The following is a 24,444-nucleotide window of genomic DNA, read 5'->3' as shown; positions in this document are numbered from 1 at the left end:
AAACAACGGAGGTCTTCGAAAAATAATAATTTTCGTTTCGGCTCCTGCTATCTATTTGGGAAATCTAAATTCTTGTGAACGAATAATTAAACAAAAAACAAAACTGAAAAAAAAGACCTATTCAACGCAATTACCATACAGTCAACAACTCACCTTGATTCCAATTGTTTGGAGATTTTGACGTCACCGACGAATCACTTTCGGATTCAATACTATCGTTTCTCAAACTGGTATACTCATCTGCTATCGGAACATGACTGTTGTGACTACTGCCGTTCGACCAGCTATCAGCACTCATTTGCTTTTCAACTGCGTGCTGGCGAAACAAATGCTGAATACCATGCATCTTTCTGTTCTTATCTGACACACCGCAATTGTTATTAATTCGTTGTTTTTTCCTTCTTCGTTTTTTTTTATATTTTACTTTTCGTGTATAGTTAAACACAGTATTGTTGGCTGTATGCCTATATTATCAACTCAACACTCATTATTTTTTTATTATGAATATATATCGAACAGAATGTCTATCTGTATGTTATAACGTTCACCTCACAATATTTTCGTATTGTTTTTCAGTTTCATATCAATTTCGAACACATGAACAAATAACACTCTAGATGCACCACTGTAATTATATTATTGGTTGTTGTAATTGATAAATGTGGAACTACTACACACTGTCATAGACTCATAATAGCGAGTAGGAAATTAATAAAGTGATTCTGTTTCAGGTTTTTTAATGGAATTTACTTTACGTTTTTCAGTGAAGAACTATTTTTGTAATACCGATGATGCTTTCAAACAATAATGGAAATTAAACATTGCAGATGTAGTCAACTGGTATCAACGTTATAGTCGAAAAATAGAGATAATGGGTAGGTAGTGTACGTAAGTAACACTATTTTTGAAGAACATGTCACGTCGTCAAACAATTTTTTTTAGTCCCGTACAAAGTTTTGGGGGCTGTTACGACTGATATTTCATTTCATTATTCTACGACGACTGCACAAGAATTGATTTTATAGTTCATCGGCACCATTGGCACCATAGACACCATAGGACACACTTACCATATGATAAGTTCTATATAAATTACATTAATAACTTTACTTGTCAATGGGGCAAATGATGGAAATGGTACTTATTGTGTGTTTACCGATTGCACCTACGCCTAGATCGGTAAATTTCACACAAGAAGTACCATTTCCATCATTTTCCCCATTGACAAGTAAGGCATTTTATTCAAAAACTTAAGGACCTCAGCCACGACTCGATCGGTAAATTTCACACAAGAAGTACCATTTCCATCATTTTCCCCTTTGGTAAGTAATGTACTATTAATTCAGTTTTTGAAAGTTAAGTTAATTACAAAAAAACATCAAAACGACATAAATCAATTCGAAGGAGATAAGTTAATTAACACGTTTCCGGTTATTGTGACTTGTCAACTTTAGGCACACCGGAAAGTTCTAAGGGAGTCGAGGAATACCTCCAAATAAATTTCTAAAAATCAAAAATTTGACTTTTGATTTTTAGAAATTTATTTGGAGGTATTCCTCGACCCCCTTAGCACTTTCCGGCGTGCCTAAAGTGCCTGCTCGAGCATTATCCCTTACGTGTTGAGTTAACTGATATCTTGCCTAAATGTAGGCTACGCATATGAACATAAATTCATCGTATTTTTGTTACGTGATTCAGTGTACACCGTTGCAGCAACCAAACACACTGCAACTACCCAAGTTATGAAGCCTTTGAGTTAGATTTACGACAGTACAAATGCTATATAATCGCCATAAAATTGGAATTGTCTGACACCGGAATCAAATCCGAACCATTTTAACGGAACTAGCCGTAACCACAGAGCCATCATCTCCGTTTTAAGAATTTCCGAGTAAATTTATTTAAATTTAAATGAAACGGCGAATGGTAGGTATTGGTGATACCAATCCAGGAAATCGAGTGAGAGGATCGTGAGTTAGGGTGGCTTGAGATGCTACTAAGTCTTTTTCTTTACACATAAATCTAGTAGATTTCTTTAACTTTCGCGAATTAGAGCCCTGGGTCTCGATTCTCATAAGTCAGTAACTTTAAGAATTTGTAACTGACAGTTCTTTTGGGAAATTATACACGCAACTGTCAAGTTACGAATATTTGGAGTTACGAAAATACGAGAATCGTCGCCTTGTGTGTCTTTTTTTGTATCTATAAGATGAGGTCTTTTTGCAAAAATTACATGTGTCGCTCTAGGGCTACGCATACAATAGACACAGTACAATAGACACAGTAGGGTTTTGAATAGGTAAACTTGGGTTACGTACGTAATATAGGCGTTATACAGGCATGTACGGGGCTCGCGTCGCAGTGTCTGCTACATTCTCTACTCGTTTTTCGGTAATCTTATGTTTGCGGTGTTGAATATTCAATTAATTTTATTCCACGTCTAGTAATTCTAAACATATCGGTATGTTTGAAAAACTGAGTAAACGATCCAGCTAAAATATTTAATTGTATGAATACATCTGACGATGCAAATTGCTGGGCCATTACGTATGTACTAGATTATTCTATTAAAAATTTCAATTTTTCAGTCAAAATACACACGATGTGCTTTGTGTGCAAGCTGTGTATTATGTGGCTATATTGTGCTTATAATATTAGATTTAAATTCCCAAAATAGACAAATTTGTTTGTCTTGTTATTATGTCGCACGAATATTAAGGATGTAGAAATTTGAATTCATTATTCAAATAACCAAACATTTTCTCGATTATTTTTCGTTCGTTTTCTTTATTTCCGTTTTCTGTGTCAATCGGTTTTGGCAGACAGAGAAAATTCCGAAAAAAAAAAATTGTATTTAACCGAAACGAACAATATTTTGTGATATAACCTGCGTGGGTTTAAGTATGATAGAGGAGTGTTGAGGAAGTAGTTGTTGAAACACAGTCTGAATCCATAGAACTATTTGCTGAGCTCTGAATTGAACAATTTGAATCTGAACTACGGAAATATTCTTGTAATAATTGCTGTGCTTTTCACATTCACCATATTTATGTCAGTTTTTCCGAATGTTTTCCCATTCCTAAACATTTCCAGTCGATTTACTATTCGAAACAAAGGTTTTGTCTGTTACAAGCCATTGCCATATAATGGTCGACGTAATATTCAACGGTCCATGTGCTGTTTTGCTGATGATGATTATTGACATCATCCAAGAAAAACTTTCGTGTCTCTATTTTCAAGAGAGAAAAAACTTAATGACTGTAACAATTACGTCCCCTTACGAAAAATCGATGCCTGGAAAGCAAGAATTGTAAGTTGGATTTTATGTCCACTTGTGTCCTTCGAAGAAAATGTAAACTGTCGACAGTTTATAGTAATAGCCGGGTAGGAAACACAACGAGACATTAGTTTTTAGTTTGACCTAGAGCCCGGCAATGTACCACCACCGGTATGTACTTAGACTCGTTACCAGTTCATACTAAACAAACACTCGAACAAAACCGCAACTATAACTATTCGAAAAATAATTACGATTGAAACGTGTTAGTTCAGGCGATTTTATCAGGTTTAGTTTACAGCGAGGTTTATAGCAACCAGCGGATGTGTTAGTTATTCATTTTAAATAACTTGACGATTTGACAAAACCTCGCTTTGATTTAAATTCATGTCATACCCGTCGTACCTACTAAACATGCAAAACACTGGAAATGTTGTTGAATTAAATGTTCGCGAATTGTGAACCGTTTCGGTTCGACAATAAACGAGTGCCTAGATTAGTTTATCGTTTTAACATCCGAAACAAATTTGAACAAAAAATCGAATCCAAAAACACATCTCATTTTGATTGATGATCGCAATTTCTTTTTAAGAACTTTTTATCGAATCGTAATGAAAAAGCAATCAAAATTTGATTTACCCAACGTCCATTGAACTTTTAATGGAACCGAATCAATTGGAAACGGATTCGCTTATTTGTTGTAAGTTGTTCACAGAATACATTTTCAATGTTTCCAGTCGAGGAACAACTGCATGCCATACTGTGCAGTACACAACGTTTCGTCGCACAGATAAAATGTAAATTTAGCTTCGACTTTTGACACTACTTAGCGATTGTAAGTGCATTCAAATGTTGAAAAATGTAATTTTGTGGAAAACGAACGAGAAAAGCTGTCGTTTCCGTTCAAAAAACATTTCTTTTGCAAGCGAAACTTTATCTATTCCAGTAACAAAATGTTTTTTTTTAAATCTAATCGAGAAAATCTCTGTGCTCGTGATGAATTCATAATTGACAAATGCCACGGGCAATATGTTAATCGCACGGTTCTACGTACATGTACTCAGTACTGTACAACAATGTTGGACATATTTTCCATTCTCTATTGCCATCTCGATTCGTATTTTTGTTGTACGAAGCTGACTCTCGAAATGAATTGAATTAAATTCATTGGAAAATGATATGCTTACAAGAGTGTTACCGAAACTCTTAGCCTTGAACTGAAAGTTTCGAATGATGTAATTCGATTCAATTTCGTTAAGGTTCAAACACCTTACGTGTAATATAAATTGGGAATGTGAGACTGAAGAGAACAACAACAAAATGTATGGAGCTTAGGTAGCATGTGTCTTGTACTTGTAGGTGTTTTGCTGTTTTGGCAAGTAAAATATTTTAAAATGAATTTAAAATTCGCAAAGATGGTACACGGACATGAAAAGTGAACTTGGTAAGATAAACGTTGGTAAAGGCATATTTTAATGTCGGTTCAAGGTTCCCATATAATCTGTCTTCCAACGTTTTGGTAGCATGTAGACCAATAACCAACACACAGTACTGACTGGTAAAATGTTCAGAGTAATAAGATTAACCGATTACTGAGTATACGAGGTGAAGCAACAAAATGAAAGAAGCATTCATTACAAGAGATTTCGTTAGCAAATTAAAAATGGTAAAACAATATTAGCCGCTTTAGAACTTAGTGCCATTTGGCATTTACTTGCTGAATTCTTAGCTACCATTTGTGTCGATTGTTGTAAAATTGGTTAATATTTAGCTGTGTAACCACCTCATTAACATAAAAGTTAAATTAGAATTGAATTATGGATCGTTAGAACATCACTTGGATTGTTGTATGATATTAGGCAAATTGGGTACCCTACCACTCGCAGTCGATTTGATTATCAATGATTTTAATATGCCGCGTAAAATTAATGGCCGGCCAAAGTTAATTTTCGTCAATTTTCTGTGGTGTGGAAAGAACATTTCAATTTAAGTGTTGTATATTCAGCGAACATCTATGACGACGTTCAAAAGCCAATTATTATGACTTCGAAAGTCGTTGTTTTTATCGTCGTTTGCAAATTGTAATTCATTATGGGTGTGACCAGAAACAACAATGTCGTACGTGTCTTTTCATTTAAATAGACGATATTATTAGACAGAAATGCAAATGGAAATTATTTCTTGGTTCACCCATTTCTGATGTTTTGTCGATGTTATAATGTTTTGATAAAACAGTTAGCATGTCAAAGGAAAAATCAATTGGAAAATTCTCCAGAGAAATGGAATGGAAATGGGAAAATTGCTTTATGTAAGAAGTGAAACGAAATCTTGGAAGGACATTCCTTTGAATAAATCACTCCGGAGGATTCAAATTCACAATCCACAGACCAAGAAATATGACACATTTTTCTTCGATATCTTCCACCTTCCTACGAACGAACATGCTATGTAATAAATTACGGACGTGACACGAATTCTAAGCAATTACCGAACGATCGATTGTACTTATAAGTTAAATTATATCAATTATTGCCCCGCTCAAAAGGAGCATATTTCAACTATATACAAAAAAAGGATGGGTACTGTTATCGAAACGCTTTACAATTCAACTTAATTTGCTGAGTGGCAATACAATTATTTTTATTGAATTTTTATAATACTCTTCTCCGATACGATAACTTTACAACGACGGAAATAAATGGACATAAAGTGCGAAGGAGGTGGAATGGAATCATATTCATTATACGCTACAACTGGAGCGTCATATTTATTTACGTAACAAGAGAGAGATGACAAGACAAGGACTATAATCATGAGCTTCCACAAACACTTTCTACTGAGCTTTGCATTGAATTGTACATGTTTCATACGTGGTTAGTGGAATTATCGTCCCACTTGCGGTTTCGCACTGTCGATATAAGAAGTTATTTACACATTCTTTCATACATCAAGCATGCAGTCAGTGAAGAGAAATTATTTTTCCACGATTTACCATGTGTATGTACACGGTGTCAAGATCAGGGAATTGTCTTTGTTATGTAAAAAATAAAGTGAGTGATAAATGCATTCTTGACCGTCATCCCTTCAATGGCATATAATATTCATGTTGTTGAGAACACAAAATTGAATTGTGAACGTGAAAGAGAATTCCCAAAAGGAGGCATTTCGTCGGTACGATTAGCTGGGTAAGTGGAGTTCTATTATGGGAAGAAAAATGAGTGGCGCCATTTGAAGGTATTTTGAATTGTTTGAGTGGAAATTGTAATCGGATTCAGAAGTGTTTCCAAGTAATGGAGAGCTTAGGGATTTATCACATTCGAATCGGTCAACCTTTTAGCGTGTATTCGAAGAAGCACAAGCTTAAAGTTACTGAGTTTTTTTTTAGATGTACAAAGTCGATGCTGTACGAAAATTGATTTTTTGTTTTGAATTGGACATTTTGTTTTGCACCGCCATTTTGAGCTTTCGAAGAGTCAGTCTCATTATGCAACATCTAATTTTAATTTTGTGCACCGCACAACTGAAATACGACACAGTTTACCATGATTGTGAAGGTTTTGAATGAATTTTTTCCATGCAAATGGTCATGGAAAAATTCATTCAAAAACATTGAACAAATTTAATAGGGATCTCAGCAAAGAACTGTCAGAAATCTAGTACATTTTCTACTGGCCATACAAAAATTCATCCGGAAATGTATTCTCTGCAGTTCATTGCAAAGTTCTGAAAGAACAGTTTAAGATAACCACGAAGGCGGGTGACACCAAATTTTATAAACAGATAGTGTGAGAAATCAACTTGAAGAAAATATTTTTCTCGAAAATTCAGAATTTTGTTTTTGTTAAGTTCCATTTTACATATTTAGTTCATTTACATTCATTTCAAAGAATTGGACGCACTCACTTATTCATTACTATGTGAAATTGTGAAGTTGGTTTCAATTAGTTTGCACACTTTTCCCCACCATTCCTCACGTTTCCGTCATCAGTTTCACCAAACAAAGAGATCTATTTCAGTTGTCTGGTGCAGAAAACGTTGTTCGTACCTCGACAGGAAATGGATTTGTTCAGCACTTAGGACTGGTGCTGAAAAAATCGTCATTTCCTGTCTTGATACGAAAAATACTCTTTTAGATGTTTTATGTTCTAGACTGTAGTCCAAAATACTAGCACTAGGGTGGATCGATTTTCATCAACTTGAACATCCACGCCCAGCTCCAATCATTGATTGCGACTAATCTACCTGCACTTTCTTTATTCCAATTACTTTTGAGTATGACACAGCATATTGAACGAACTTTCGGGGTATTGCGAACTTTGCTTCGACAAACCATCTAAAGTTGGTGAAAGATTTGTGCACCCCTCTTGACCTTGTGTAGTTATAATAGGATTGTACTTTTTGTATACGCTAGAAAAACATTGGGGGATATATCATTCAAGAATCTAGCGTTGCGTTGACAGGAGTTCTAGGTTCTGTGCGGCACTCAAACGTGGTTGGAAATGAAAAAGAAACGATGCAATTAGTGATTAGTCTCTGCAATCTGGGTGGGTGTAGATTTTCAAGTTGTTAAAATTGATTCACCCTAACCAGCACACCATCTATAACGAGTGGCTACATTAATTAACTAAAATCAACAGTTGCTGAGAAAGTTAAACCTCGAGCAGAGTGTCAGCAAATATACGAACGAGCAGCTAACTTTTAACAAAATATGGACATTGTAGCTCTTACGTGTATGTGTAAAAATTTAAGATATTACAAAGTGTAAGGTCATTCAAGTTTTTTTTTCTTCGTTTTTATTTAACCGAATCAATTTATTCATTTCCAATAGTATACGCGCTGCAATGTGACTGAATAAACATTTACTTATTTCTATTAATTATTTATTTTATCGTCTCTGCATTCGTTTCTGACTTTGAATACATCGATACATCGTTATAAACTAAACGTTGAATGAACTGTGCTGCTGACCACTTTTGTGATTAACATTGAAATTATTCCCATCGTTGAATCGAAAGTGAAATTTAATCTGCATCCTAAATAAATCGGTTTTGACAAGCACGAACATTATCTTCTTGAAATAAAACTCTTCGCGAATACGAAACTGATTAAATTTTCTAGTCAAACTTCGCCGTAATACCTAATTTGAATGTATAATCTCACAATGTAAGCGATAAAAAAAATTTGACGATCCCATTTCAAGCATGGGAGTATGAGAACCATTTAAAGCATTTTATGATGCAATCCGTATCAAACCGATGCCATAACAAGTTCTCTAAACTTTAACATTCTTCACGTTTTTGAATAGCATCAAACCCCTTGCCATGACCTTTTTGACCCATTTCGAGTGCATCGTTCTCGATGCATTTATTTTATCTCTGTTACGATATTTTATCACAACGTTTCTCACTCAAAATCTCATTCAATTTTCATTTGAAACGGTTGCATAACGAGGACGAAGAAAAGGACTCATTTGCTTTACATGTTCTTTTACTTAAAACACATTTCACTTGTATACAAAACACATTCCGTACCATGTATGATGAAAAATCACGGTTTTAATGACACAGTCAAAACAATCACTATTCGATACGACAACCCGTTTCGTACTGAACGAAAATCTAAAACTCGAAAGTGAATCATATACAAAATAAAAATTCTGTTGGAAAAGCAGATTTGAACTGCTTGGTGAGTGTTGGTGAGAGAACGGAGAATAAAATCGGATGCGAGCTTTTGTGTTTTGATTCATGTCTTGTGATTAAAAAGAATAATTCGTTTGGTGAGTATCATATCGGACTTTGATGGATGAATTTATCGCTTCGTTAAATGGAAAGTAAAGAATTAAACTTGTAGTTTAAAACGTTTTTAAATAAACTTGATACTCAACGAAAATGATTGATTGATACTGTGAACATCTGCGAACATTAACATTTTTGCGTTCTTTTCGCAATTTTCTTTTACGAAAATCGCTATGAAAAACAGGTCAAATGGAAAACAACTTTCACATTGCTTTATTCCTGAAGAATAACAAAGTTTTGTGGGTCGTTTAAATAATTCCAGGCGTCAGCTATATCATTACACTAACCAACACGAAATAGTATATTACGTCCTTGCTTGTAAGTTGGTTGTTTTGGCAAGTATGAGCTTTGCGGAACGAGTCGGAGGAGAGTGGAGTAATCACACAAGCCAAAATAATTACTTACAAGCAATTAAGTTATTTTTCCTAACTAGTGTTGAAATATCGCGACTTCGTCGCTTATTTCCAACATCGTTTAGGAAAAACGTTGTTCCTAACTTATGCTAAAGGCTTTTTTAGCGAATTTAATTCTAGCACTCGCCTCCGACTCTAGCTGGAAACCTCTCATTCGCTAAAAAAATTTTAGCATGCGTCAGTTAATAGTATGTTGATTTTTTCAGCATTCGGCTAATTGGGTCGTGTGCTGAAAAAATCACATTACAATACGTGTAACACATCATGCTTTTTGCCAACCGAGAATTGAAATAGACAAATACCCAAAAAATCATAATTTTGATCGATCACATTGTTTTGCATTTTATAAAACGAATGCTGTAATAACTCATATAAATTCCATATCAACACTGCTTTGAGTGTTGAAATATCCCATCAAACTGGTGTGGAAATTTTGGACATTTCAATCTAGTTATCGATATGGAAATCCGTCGTATTTCAATTCTCAGTGGCACAAATAGCTATTACATGCTTGTGTTCGGTAAATGTTTCAAACAGTGTCGTAAAGTGTACTCAGCCAAAAACCGTTCATTAAATCAATGAGGCATTTTTTCGGATTGGTATGCATATGCACACAGGCTCTGTTTATCTAGAAATTGACTATTTCAGGAAGAGGTTTTAGTTTAATATACCCAAGAACTGACTGTAGTTTTGAGAAGGAAAAGGAAGATACAATGGGACATACGAGCTGGTCCTTCTCCGAACAATTTTTTTCCATTACATTTCACAACCCCCAGTGAATCATTTCCCTCGTAAATGTCAGACGAATTGAAATGTTGTGCTGCGTTTCCTCTTTGAATAGCAATTGAAATTCTTTGCAACAAATAATCTGTTGAACGCTTTTCCCCTGATGCTTTTTTCATCAAAGATCCTAATTTCGTGACAAATTTCTTTGTTTCTGGGCCCATGCAACCTAAAGATTCAAAAGCAAGCGGGGTGAATAAATAATTTTCTTTAAGTTTTCTATAATGATTATGCTTTAATCTCTCCGCTTTTTCTGCAACTGAGCGTGCTTTTTTAGAAGTTTCACCAATGTATGAAGGAGCCAACGTATCACGCACTGTCACATCCCATAAAAGAGATTTACCATGACTCCACGGAATTAGAGTCATACCATCAGGTCTTTTACCGTCATCTCTAGAAATTCCTGGTGGCTGTAACAAAGTTGGAAAATCTGCGGCAGAAAAAGCATGAGAAAACTCTCTGTTTACAGAATCATGTCGCGGCGTTATCCCTGTCTTAAGCTTGCATGATAATCCATGCAAACCGTCCTTTTTAACTAACTCACCACAGGCACACCTATACTCCTCGCATAATTGGGATCCTAAGCGCAGACCAACAGCAATTCTCGCAGCATTGTTATCTAATAACAAACCTAGCTGACTCGACGGGACAACTTGCAGCCACTTTGAAGATTCTTTAGTAGATGACGCAAGCAGTCTCGCACGATCAACAGATTCACCAGATTCAAACATCCCACTAAACTTGCTATTGACCAACGGAGAGTCCCAATTCCTCTGTACCTTCCTCTCATCATCACTACCTGGAACAAATTCACTAGGAATCGAACTTACTAATCCCAAAATACTATCATCGACCACCTTAATATTAAACCTACTCAAAATCTCATCAGACAGACTGGACGTCGAATATACAGACGACAGATACGCAGGAAGCGCCAATTCCCCAACTTTCCGAATACCTAATCCACCGTGAGCTAACGGCAGGGTAGCCTGATCCCAAGAAAAATCTAACAGCCTAACATTAGTAATCGCCTCAAGCGTCGCGTCGAACGAAAAACTTCATCTACATTCTTCAAACAAGCACTCAGAGAAAATGCCTTAGAAGTACGCAACAAATAGTTAAACCTACAGCTTCCTAAAGACTTCCTAAAAACGCACAAAGCCGGATGGACATCCATCAACTTCAAACGTTCGCACATCACCTTTATTTCTTCAATCTTAGAAGAAAACATCCTCTCTAACCCTGACTCAAAAATCGGCGAACCTAAAATCTCAAGGGAGGACTCATCAACTTCCTTTATCCCTGGCAACAAAGCTGATATCTCAGCATACATATTAGCCTTATCCCCTTCAGAAGCGTTAACAAAAAAAACCTCACACTTCTTCGCATTCAGTGGCAAACCTGATAATGCACAAAAGTCTAACACTTTCCTAATATCTTCCATCACCACTGAAAGAACATCACCAACTGAACCATCATCTAAATACCAACTTGCTTGAAAATTAATTTTTCATACCTAGGACCCGAAAAGTGCGACTTTGTCGCACTTTTTCTCTGTCCAATATGATAAATACTATTCGCACCACGGACTAAAAGTCGTTTTTAGCGTATTCAATTCCAGACCTCGCCTTCGGCTCTGTCTGGAAACTTCTCACACACTAAAAAAGACTTCTAGTCCTAGGTACGAAATGTACTATTATTTCAAAGCCTAAGCTTTTTTATGTGTCTTAATGTGTTTCATTCAGTGAATGTTTTTGTGACAACGTTTTCCCATATTTTCGTGAGGTTTTCCGAATTTTCCTAGATTTCCCAAATTTTCACAGGATCATTTTTTGGTAATATCAAAAAAAATCTGGGAAAATGAAAGAAAACTTAGGAAAAACTGGGAAAATAGAAAAACAGGTCTTGGTTGTAACGTTTAATGTTTGTATCGAAATAAAAGATCGTAAAAGTTTTAAAGGTCGTTCATAACTCGGCAATGTAAAAAGATTAACTTCTTGTTTGTTAATCTAGATGAAAGCTCATAAACCGTAAACAATGAAATTCTATCGGATCAATGAAAATAAAATCTCTCTCAAATATTTACCATCGAACGAACATATAAAAGTTTCAAATTCAATAAATCCACTCGATCCACTCCATCATAAATATTATCTCAATTTATGTTTTCATTTTTCCTTTTTGGAAATGGAAAGTGGAAAAATGTGTTACAGCTTGCCGAAAAAAAACATGAACAATAACATTATCGAAAGACGACCGGCGCATGCTTCCCGTCTTTGTCTGGGCTTTGATAGTGCTAGACCTTTGTTCAAAAGGCAACGCACTTTTTTTTCTACCTCAGCAAAGGTTTGATGAAGATGTTTGTCTTCAAGGCGATCTATTATTTTGATTTTCATGACCATTACGTTTGAATACCGATGTTATCTGTTTGTGACGAATGACGAATTGTACATATACAACGAAAACCATGCATATTTACATAAGGGTTCAACGAAGGAAAAAAAATCCCATAGTAAAGAGCATATCTGTCGCGAGCTTTTCTTAAGAATTGTTTGTATAAAACCCTTGTACATTATAACAACGAAAAGAATTTTCCAACACACAAAGCAAATACCTTCACAATTTCATAACCTGAAGAAATTCATTTGAATGGGACATATCATGCGGAATAAAAGAAAATCTTGCTGATGTGACATTGAGTTTTAAAGTTAGAGACTTGGTAAGTCATGTAGAGGGAAGAGAAGAGAGCGTTGTTCTACTAGGATTAAGCTAAAATGTGGAAGCTAAACGCTACAAACTTTTAACGTCAAACATGTTCCAGATTTAAATTATTTTTGTTTATGTTGAAGAGCGGCGCAACGATAACTTTGTACAACGCGTACATTCAATTTAATTTAGTACTTCAAGACCAATATAAAATGGATTTGGTATTTCAAAACAGAAAATGAATCGAGTCAGAAATCTATTACATCAAAATGTGAAAATCAGTTCTTTACCACAATGAGAACAACATTTGTAGTTTGGCAATTGATTTTGCAAACCTATGCTCTGCCTGTATTCGCAAGTCTATGGTAGAATTGAAACAAACATTCTTTTTAACATTTTCGCAATTCCGGTCCATAATCATCACCTTTCCATGCATCCATTTAATGTCGTTTTGAAGGTATTTATTTCACAGTGCGTTTTTGATTATTTTTTTTCGCACTTGGGCTTTTTCACATTTTTTTCGCACGCTACATAGCTCAGTACCTTTAAGAAAGACTAAATTTTATAAATAAAAACTTTGCACAGACCAGGATTTGAACATCCAACACCAAAATTCTTCCAAACACCAAGCAACGACCATAGCCATTCGGCTACAGAGTCACACAATTATACAGAACGTATTGTTGAAGCGTACATACTAAGCATTGACTACTTGATTTTATTTAGCGCGTCTCCACACATCACATTGCAATGTGTATATAGTGCAGGTTGCTTGATCGTTCAAATGAATTCATGTTTACATGTGAATGTTTGGTAGAAATTTTGGTAATATTTTGCATTGGAAAGGTGATTTTGGCCCGAAATTGCGAAAAACGTTGTCTCTACCACGGTAGGTATGCCGGTATTTTTTTGCACACGACGTCTTGTCGACCTCGGCTTCGCCTCGGATCGACAATCGACATCTAGTGCGAAAAAATACCTTCATACCTACCTTGGTAGATAAATAACTATTTTGCAACTGTTTGAAAAATGCCCGAAAGGAAAGGGTGTGAGTGTGTTGTTTAGTATTGTGTTCGTGTTTGATAGGTTTTGATATGAATATGAATCGCAAACTGCATACGTTTCACACTTATCACAAAGCTTTTAAAATTTAAATTCAATTTAATTAGTTAAATAAATAAACAAATTTGCCGTCATAGATTTCTCATACATAGTGGCTCAACGTACTACAGTTCATGAGAATCCGTAAATGGTTATATATCGATTTCAGCAGTTTTTATTGTTTTGTGTAAATTTATACCGCGAATGACAATGGTTTTCTGTATAAATTTAGTTAATTATAATACGCAGTCGTTAATGGTCCCACCAGCCCACACTTTGAGACACGACCGAAATGCATACAGAACACATGACACCTACCACATGGCAATTGAGTGATTTTTGTGGTTCATAGAAGTAACAAGTGGTTCGAATTTCATTAGTCGAGCAATATTTGCCATTTGAATGTGGAGAATTAGCTTGAGTTTGTTAGCCTGGGAAAGGGGTAGCCATCGTTACATCTTAATTGAATAACTTAGGAAAGTGGAGAAAATGTAAAATTAAAAGCAAAATTTAATTCTATTCGCTTAGCGACACATTCAAATGAAATGAACGACAATCCAATTTTACGTGAACCGAAAATGTCGCTCTGTTCCCAAAGAATCAATTAACAACACTTTTTAATTTAACTTCGTCAACAACGTAAAACAACTTCCTGGCGAACTGGCAACAAAGCTACAATCACAATTTACAATGAAATAAACGAGTTTTTAGGTTGTGTGAAATTAAAAAGCGATAAGAGCACACGAATGTAATTAAAAGTTGGAAATGATAAAATCTGAAAGGTTTGAATGATACGAGATACGAGACAAACAGCTGAGGAGAAGGACATCTTTTTCGTGTATGTTAATGGGTGTAGGAAAGGTAATATTGATGATTGCTGTCGACGTCAGGTTCAAGATGATTATTCAAAGTGAAAAAGTCGAAAGAAATTTTTCAGTTCGTTAAAATGAAATTGCAACGAAAGAAGGAAATGATTTCGTAGAATCTGTGGTAACATGAGACTTAGGGAACGCTATTATCTTTGATATAAGATAAGGTTTGTACACAGACGAAAATTGATTGAAGTCTGTTCAGGTTTAATGAAAAGTAAAATCTCTTAGCTTGAAATCTCGAAGTATGCGTTTGGGTACACACTCTTTTCTTATTAACTTAATTAATCAATGTTTAGCCGATGATTTACCAAAGATTAATCACGACAAACCAGAGTTATTCAGAGGGAATACTGTCTCGAACGTATCGTACATTCATAAAATCAATACACACTTTTGTCACCCTCAAGTTCATGCTTGGATTCTAAACGTATAATTCTATTATATTACCATCATCTACTGAAAGCATCGCGCCAATTATGAAAAGTTCAAACTTTTACTTCGTCCACTTTATCGTTTGTAAACAATTTGAAATTTGAACAAAACCACAAGGACGTTTAAAAAAATACTTTGTGGTCTGGCCCGAAAATTTCTCTGAATAAACCTTTGTGTAGTTCATTCAATGCCTAACAACAGTAAGTGATGGAAAACAGTTACCACCCGTCTGGCTAAAATTGAATTTGATAAATTACTCCGAGGCTGGGCATATTGTATAACAGCCAAAACGTGCCTGAAAAACACTTCGTTATTCATACACTCAGAAAACATTTTACGACAATATATAAAGAAGAAGAAAGCAATATTTACAGTATGTTTCAGACGAAACATGTTCATGCGAGACTAACCACATCCAACTATAAAACAGAATCCACATTGTCGATATTCACACATTATTACATCAGAGATAAATCAAACAACTTTAATGGCCTCTTTAATTATGATCCACATAACGCCCGACTATAATCACATAAATTCAGTTAGACGTTTTTGCATGCCATACATTAACGAATTTAATATATATCTGAACGGTTACGGTTGTTATCATTATTGGAAGGTTAAATTTATATTAACGGAGAGAATATACGATTTCATTAACAATAATAACATAATAACAACAACGCACTTAGACTTATTTTGACATGAAACTGTCACGAACTTTATGACATGAAAGAAAATATCTTTTGCTGGATAAACGGAGGAATATCTGAGAAAAATGTTTTGTGTAAAACATTGAATAGAAATAAATTCTCAAGCATAAAAGAATTGAATCAAAGCGTAGAAGCAAGGTTTGTATGAAAGCCGGGAGCCATAAAGTCCATTTCGTAATTGAATGCGCAGAGAATACCTGCACCTTTCGTTTTAAATACGTGGAGTGGAGTGGAGTCGTAGTCACAGGGAGAACGAGATGTCTTAGCCATTGAACATGTTTGTTTTTAACTATTTTATCAAAGGTACTATCAACTACACTATCCGCTATATCTCCCAACAAAGCTTTATAATTTCAATAAAAAGTTTCCCAGCTCAGCAGTTTAACGGAAACATAAAAGAAATTAATGTGGTTGTTGTGTTGGTACACTATTTAAAAGCTACTTAGTTAGTTGGACGGCAGCCAATACTAAAATATAAAATTAATTTGAAATTTGAATTTTCGGACGAGAAAACTGAAAACACATTCCGCGTAACATTGTTCGTATAAGTATGTCGAAATAATGTTGATTTTACTACAGTTTATTATTGTTGTGACAACATTTTCAAGGAATAATATTGAGTTTATAGTATCCGAACGAGTTATACTGTTGTTTTCAAGTGTTCCATTTTTGTGCAAACAGAATGGCAAGATAAAGAACCACATCACAAGAGAATATCTTAATTCCCTGGCCTAGTTCATTACATGAGGTAACAATTACAGTTACAATTACAACAGCAAACTCATCGGTGTATTTTATGAACAACAATCTTCGGTGACTGCCTTCGCTCTCAGCTTGGATACACAAACTCTACTCTCTTGTCGGAAAACAGGAAAGGAAGTTGCTCACTCGTGTGGTTTGCAAGTATGAAAAAGTTGTTTCTGTATGAATTAATCACGTACCAGCATCCAATATATTCTGATTTATTGTGTGCCCATGCAAATGTTGACTATCACAAAGGAATTCAAATAAAAAGAATCGAAAATATTCTGAATGTAATGGACCATTTTCTCAGAGATTAAACTGCTACGTAATGGTCAATTTTCGCATGGGACAGGTAATAAAACAGTTTTTATTATTTGCATTACACATAAAGCCAAATCATACGACTAGATTGCATCAAAATTGCAATTAATAATAGGAAAACGTCAATTTGAATTTAAATTAAAAGGGAGTCGCTAATTGACAACGAACATCCATGAATCATCCATCGTGCCCTCAACCCTTGCATTGACTACTTGAAAATATTTTGATTGGATCGACATTTCTCCAACTCATATAATCCTCACGCGAATTAATATTTATTGGTCATATTTACACTTATAGCTTCAGTTTGTTGATGTTTATTATGCCACTTCAAACTTCTGCCATCATAAATACCACTTTTGGTTGTGAATACACAATAATCTCCTTGACGGATATTGAAAATTAATGGAATTTCTATTTACCCAGCAGGGTGGATCATCAGTCATTTATCTGTCGGACATGGTGATGTAAGGAAATTAATTTCTCGTAAATTTCGGCCGAACCACAAGGCAATTAAATATGAAATAAAAATAAACTTCGCTCATATTTTCTGCAATCCATTGACAATAAATTCTCTTTTTTTATCATTTTAAGTGGATTGATGGGTTAATGTTGTACCGATGTTGCGTGGGTCTATGTTCAATTAAGTGGAAGGACAATAAATACAGAATAATAATCCGTTGAATTGTGATCGAAATGAATTAACAGAAGTGTTAGAGACATTCAATTGAATGAAATAATATGTTTATTTGGCTGGCGACGGTAATCTCGCATTTATCTCTCAATAAACAAATCGGTTTATCTCGATATACCTGTTCTCCGCAAATAAAATAGCGTACGCATATTGCACCTCTGTTCGAAATGTTTATTTTGACGATTCTATGTGCCACGTACTTCGACATCCAAACCATCAAAATAAACATTTTGGACAGAGAGCTGCATAAATCCAGCTGTGCGTGCATGTCATTGGTTTTGATGAATTCGATAACCTATCAAAATCGGAACGACTTTCCTGAAGTCGTTTTTATAATGCCTGAATCGGTGTAGACTGTTAGAACCCCCTTGCCTTTGAATCATTAGGTTGCATGGAACCAGAAACAAAGAAATTCATTGACAAGTTGGAATCATTAAAGAAGAGAGCATCAAGGGAGCCACATTGCAAAGATTATCTTAGAAAGTTTCTATTGCTATACAAAGAGGCAACGCGGCATGTATTCTTGGAGCTTTAGGAAGTGATGGAGCAGAGAATTTTTATTTATTGTAATATTTGTTGATTGAAAAGATCGTTTTTTACTGACTGCGCCGTATGCAGTCTTTTTTTCGCTTTAAATAAATACATGTATTTGCATCACTTGGTTAGAACTGGTCTTAGACCTTTTTTATCGAGCCTGGAACGAGCTATACTTCAGTACTAAATGAATCGAGAACGGAAACATCAACGCACCAAATTGATGCTACACGGAAGCCCTGAGAGCATTCGATCTTAGTTTTCTTATGAACCTATAGTCATCCATGCCCTATCATTCGTGCCGAAATGTTTTGAGCTTATTATACCAGGTAGACATGCTCGATAAAAAAAATCGTTTAAGATCCGTTTTTTGGCAGTTTTGCAGCTACCCAGAAATACATAAAATAGCCTTGGGGAACTTAGGTACTCCATGTCATTAAGATCTTTATAAAATGTTAATTACGTTCACAGAGACTTGCATTATAAAATCGATGTACTCTAAGAATAGTCGCCACTCGGCAGAATTAAGTTTTTATGGCCGGGTAAATATATGCACAATCCGTAAATCAATAATTGAATACAGCAAATAAAATCAATAATTGTGGTAGGATAGACCGAGTGATATTTTTTCATATTTCGACGGAGAAGTTGGAATGGAAAACTGCCGTGGAAGCAAAATCATTCTAAAATATTCATCTGGCATCTAAGTGTCGAAAGTCGTAAAACGTTTTGTAACATTCAATCTAAAGACAATTTATCGTTAAGAATTTTAATCGTGTTGACGAACTCAATTTTACGTATTTAATAAGTTGCTTAGAGTACATATAGTTTGACAACAAATAAAATTTTGGTTAGCAATTATTGCGGTAGTGTTGAGCACCAAAAAATTCTGTTGAAACGAAATTCTTTCAATATTTTTGTTTACATTTTGTTTTGGTTTCGGATATTTGGCTACTGAAATTATTGATAAATAAACAAAAATTCGAATGATGCAAGAGTTGAAGTGAAGACTACACTACACTTATAGTTTAATCGAATGCTAATTACACTGTTAATATAAATCTCACAGTGTTACTGTTAGTCACCACGCTGCTTACAGTATTCAATTCGTTACAGTTTTTATTTTTTCATTAAATATTGAACGCATTACCTACAAAGCGTTGCTCATAAATATTTAGCATGGACGTTGAGTTGTTGTTAATAAAAATATTGTTTTTTTTTTAGAAAAATTATTCGACCTCTCGGAATGGAATTAATCAGAAATTATTATTTACTTTAAGCATTCCACACTCCATTAGTTATTCAATTTCTATTTAAACGAATCGCCACAAGAAAACTGATAGACAGTTGGTCAATTGAACATCGGTTGCAAACAATGAAATAAGCAAAAAAAAATAAAAAATCAATCGGGAAACTCGTAATACAACTCCTATTATTGTCATTCCAGTTCTATTTTAAGCTATTAATCGATTGGTGTAACATAACAGATAAGATAATATTACAGAACAACGGATTCAATTACACACAACGTTCAAACAATGGTACTTGATATGAAGTGGAAATAACATTAAGGGATCCATATCGATTAATCTCTGAATCATTTGGCTCTCTATATTCACTCAATAGCGGTATTGGTTCAGATACAACAGAATATAGGTGAGAAAATCTTTTGTTTAGCGCCAAGACCTACCTCACTCAAGAAACTCGTGACAAAAGCTATAAAAACTGTAAAAATACACACCAACAAGAATCATAGTCGTATAGGTCATAGTTATAAGCTTGCTTAATAATAATTCGTGTGAAGTGATCGTTATGTTAATTGGGTTTGGGGTATATTACAATCAATGTTAATCTTAATGTGAAAAAGTGCTGACACTCCTTCTGGATTGGATGAAATAACCAAATTGGATTTTCGGTAACAACTACGCTACGAATAGGAATATTGTGTTTACAACTTCATAGCTCGTTGAACAATACATTGGAACACGTTGGTCCTTAATTTCTCTATCAAGGCAAGTTTTCCAGTCGAAATGCGGCGCACATCAATGTAAATAATAATTTTGTCTGTTACGTTCACATGATATCATGACGACCAGAAGGATGAAATGTATTTTTGTCACAGTAACAACAAGAAAACATCTGAATATATATAGCATACGAATTGATTGTATCGTTGATTAAGATGACTAATACAATTTCGGTGGAAAATTCCATCCAGATCAGAACAGCTTTCGACCTCGAACGAATCCGTTAGATTGATTTATTATAGCCGAGACAAAGGTCAACAGAAATAACGAAACTATATATCAGACGTCGTGGGTGGATTAAACTAATGAGAAAAGTGGTTTATCAGATTATACAGTGCTACCGTTAAGACTTTTAGGTAACTTTAACAAAAACCACAAATAAACAAAAAAAACTTTTTGTTTTTACCTTTTATACCTTCAACTTCGGCAAGAAGTTTCGAAAATATTTACGCCACATGGATCAGCGATAATGTAAAACCAATACAACAGCGACACATTATGTTTGCATAAGTTTGTTTACAGTTTTTCTTCGTTCATGTAAATTTCAGAGAGTAAGTTCAGTGAGAAGAAAAACAAAATTCGATAAATTGGAGAGCAAAAACAGCACACATTTCCACTCACCGAACTAAGAGAATATATATTTTTACATTGTAAAAACGACCCTACGTGACTGTATGCGCATAGTATTTTGTTTTGATGATCGGGACGCAGACTACATAGAATAAAATACAGCTACGTGATGTACGAACAAACACTAATGGAAGTCTACACCTAGGTCAGTAATGTTTTTCTGTATTTTAGTGGCAGCGAATGATTTTAATTGTAAGTGGAAATTATGAGCTTGTCGCACAGGAACAAGAGCGACATTTGGACAAATCCAACAAGGTGAAAAGCTGTAATGGATCGTGTGTAGAAAAAAGTCTAGTTAAATAATTAGAAATAAGGTCTATGCTATCACAATTTGAAGAAATGTTCGACCGAATCGAGTATTGTCGGATAAATTGACCAATAAATATGAATGGTTGGAATCGCTTTCCATTTTAATTAGCCGGTAAAGGAACATGTTCCCAATCAGTAAGCGAAACCTCTTTACACCCATATCAACCTTCATTCGAGATAAGAATGGGTAAACAGTACCTCCATAAACAACTTAAGGAATTCGTTTATCTAAATGATTTCGCTATTTACTTGTACTGAAAACATGATACACTTTACCCTCGTTGAATATAGGATTAAAAATGTATTAATTACAAAATTGACCTTGAAATATTCCAGACGGACACCCTGTGAATATACTCAAATACATCGAACGGTGAACACATTTTCTTTGAATCATGTCCACACACTCATATTCCCTATTTTGTTATTTTTTTGGTAAATATGAAATACGAGTGTAAAGAAAACGAACGCGGGCAATGCCGGTGTATTCAAAATGATGTGTGTTATATAACCGAAAAGGAAATGCGCAGAATGAGTTGAATATTGTGGCCCGAAAATTTACGTAATCGTTTCACTATTAAAATGCATATTAGCAGAATCCGTGTGTAGGTATATTTACAACCAGCAACCTTTTAGCATATTATTCCCAATGTGATTCTATACGTTTTGATCAGATGTTAATGTGTGGTCACACAGAATAATTATGGTCAATCAAGAAGATTTCCGTAATTTATTCAAATCACTTTGTTTGCATGGAAATGAATGAGTCGATTGATGTGTTCCACATTTTGTTCTTTAGGTAGCGTTTTTATGATTAGATGAATGCCAGCGAAATAATTAATTACGAAAATAAACAAAACATCCTCTCCACATTGAAATTATAATATTGTTCTGATAATGGGTGACTCATTCCAACATTTATCAATTTACTGTTTACACTGCAAATCGTTCGTTTTTTTTAAATTTAAATAATTAAATATTCGAATTGTTTATTCGTTTGATAGTAAACAAAAACTTACAAATATTAAACCACATTGACCGGAACGGAAAGGAATCGCAATTACACACACTTATCCATCTATAATAATATATAGTGATATGGAGGCTCGTTAGGTTACGTTTATTATTGTATATTATATGGCAATAGACTGAACACAATTTTTAAAGCAAAATATAGATTGCGAAATTTTAAAACACGAAAACTGCACACCAAACACTTCTGAGTTCACTATTTTTTTGCTTATACTTCATTCACATTCTTTTGCATCAAGTCGTTCACTTTCATTACAAAAAAGTGTAAGTATTTGCCACACTCTGTTTTTTTTAATGAAAAACGAATTTTTAATTCATGCGACTTGATTCGAGCAACGTTGTTAAAACATTGAACACATAATGTTTACGAAGACCAAACAAAACGCATTGTATACGCGTGTGAAATGAGTATAAACTTCTTGTATATAGAGACCGGTTCATAGTATTTGAGTTTGAATGAGAGCAAGTTGAATGAAATCATTTTGCGCTATTCTCTTCATGGGATGAGAGTAAAAGATATCTCTTTTCTTTTTATAGAACAGTCGCACTATTTTGATTGGAATTTTTTTTTACGTTTTTATAGTAAGAATATTTATGGTTCAAAGGATTGATAACATTTACCATATCGAAAGAATTGGTGCGTCGATCAGAAAGGAAGGGTGACATACCTATTAATGGTAGAAATGTTTTAATATCAGAAACGACACAGTTGTGGGACTATTGAAAGGATCCTGGTGGATTATTTTGTTGTCCCACATAAAAAAAAAATCCACAAAAATTGGAACATCCAACCTTCATTCGGCGAACTGGTAATAACATAGTTATCTGTTTCTCTGTTTCACCGTGTAACGACCATTTAACTACTTTTGAATTTCAACTTCCAACTAATCTGATCGTATTTCCATTAGAATTCAATAGGGGTATTCACAGTTGCCAAGTAATACTCGAATATATTTGTGTACGTTGAGTATATTGAGTTTATTCTGATTGTAGTCAAACAAAATGTCATTGTGTAGTGATGTCATAACTCCGGTAAAGTAATTAGTTTTTTGATCTGCAAAACTATAAGACTTTGGAAACAGGTTTACAGATTATCATCCAATCGTCCGATTTTAATCAAAATTTAATTTAATTTTTCAGTTGAAAGTTGTCATTTTACGATTTATACTGAATATACTCGATATATTGGATATACTCGAGTATAATTCGCAACTGTGAATACCCTTAATAAGAACTCAAAGCGCACCACAATCACGTCTCACGTCATTTGAATATGGTAGTACATCGAGAAATTACAAGGTGAAGAACATTATATTTCACCTTGACTCCCATGTCAGCTTTTAATTAATAATTTAATTGCACAACTCTTATGGCTTAAGAATCATTTTCGTAATAAAGGAGTTTGTATCGATTAGTTCATTACACTCACCTCAAAATAGACAAAAAGAATTCATGTCTCTGGTTGTTTTACTTGAATTGACATTACGCCAGTTGTTTCTCTATATACGTGCGCGTGTAAGCAGTAAACGGACTTCATCATAAGTTTTACTTGGTTAAAGCTTTAATTGTTCCACATTGAACCACATGTTGTCAACAAAAGAAGCGTAAATAGAGTCTTTTCACTCACACGTAAAAACAAGCGCTATTTCTTTGTGGAACAAATAAAACGAAAGAAACAAACGAAACCCACTAAATTTTAAAACGTATGATGAGGCCCGTTTAAAGTAAGCAGAGTTTGTAAGAGTTCAAAGCGAATTATGTTAACGTGTGGAATATGTGGAACGTGTGGGACTAAACAATGCTAGTGCAATATTGCTAAGGATTTTACGGTGAGTGTAATCGGAATATTTAATGTTATTACCGCAGACTTAACTGAGTTTTGTTTTATTTTAAATTTTTCTTAACAACTTAATGGCGAAGTGCTTAAGTGCCTTCGCTTTCCTATTCTCGATTGATGTACCAGTTTGAAACTTCAAAGCTCAACTGCAAACAGATTTGAACTGATTCCCACACTTGTAAACACAAAGTTAACTGAATCGGTTCAAGTCAAATGAAAGTTGA

At 34.6% G+C, this 24,444-nt stretch overlaps 1 protein-coding gene and 2 long non-coding RNA genes across 7 annotated transcripts in view; 2 read left to right on the top strand and 1 right to left on the bottom strand.

The window, feature by feature from the left end:
* The window catches only part of LOC119074565, a 68,147-nt gene that overhangs the window by 19,084 nt on the left and 24,619 nt on the right, over positions 1-24,444 (bottom strand). The window lies entirely within an intron of this gene.
* LOC119074740 lies at positions 535-874 on the top strand. The gene is made up of 2 exons (XR_005087242.1): positions 535-700; positions 765-874. It is a non-coding gene; the product is annotated as an uncharacterized LOC119074740 (long non-coding RNA).
* On the top strand, positions 19,715-22,359 carry LOC119074724. The gene is made up of 3 exons (XR_005087227.1): positions 19,715-20,041; positions 20,961-21,153; positions 21,214-22,359. It is a non-coding gene; the product is annotated as an uncharacterized LOC119074724 (long non-coding RNA).

This window comes from Bradysia coprophila, unplaced genomic scaffold (assembly GCF_014529535.1).
Source record: "Bradysia coprophila strain Holo2 unplaced genomic scaffold, BU_Bcop_v1 contig_151, whole genome shotgun sequence".
In the NCBI taxonomy this organism is placed as follows: Eukaryota; Metazoa; Arthropoda; class Insecta; order Diptera; family Sciaridae; genus Bradysia; species Bradysia coprophila.
The sequence above is the reverse complement of the archived record's forward strand: the minus strand, read 5'-3'. Positions and strand labels throughout refer to the sequence as shown.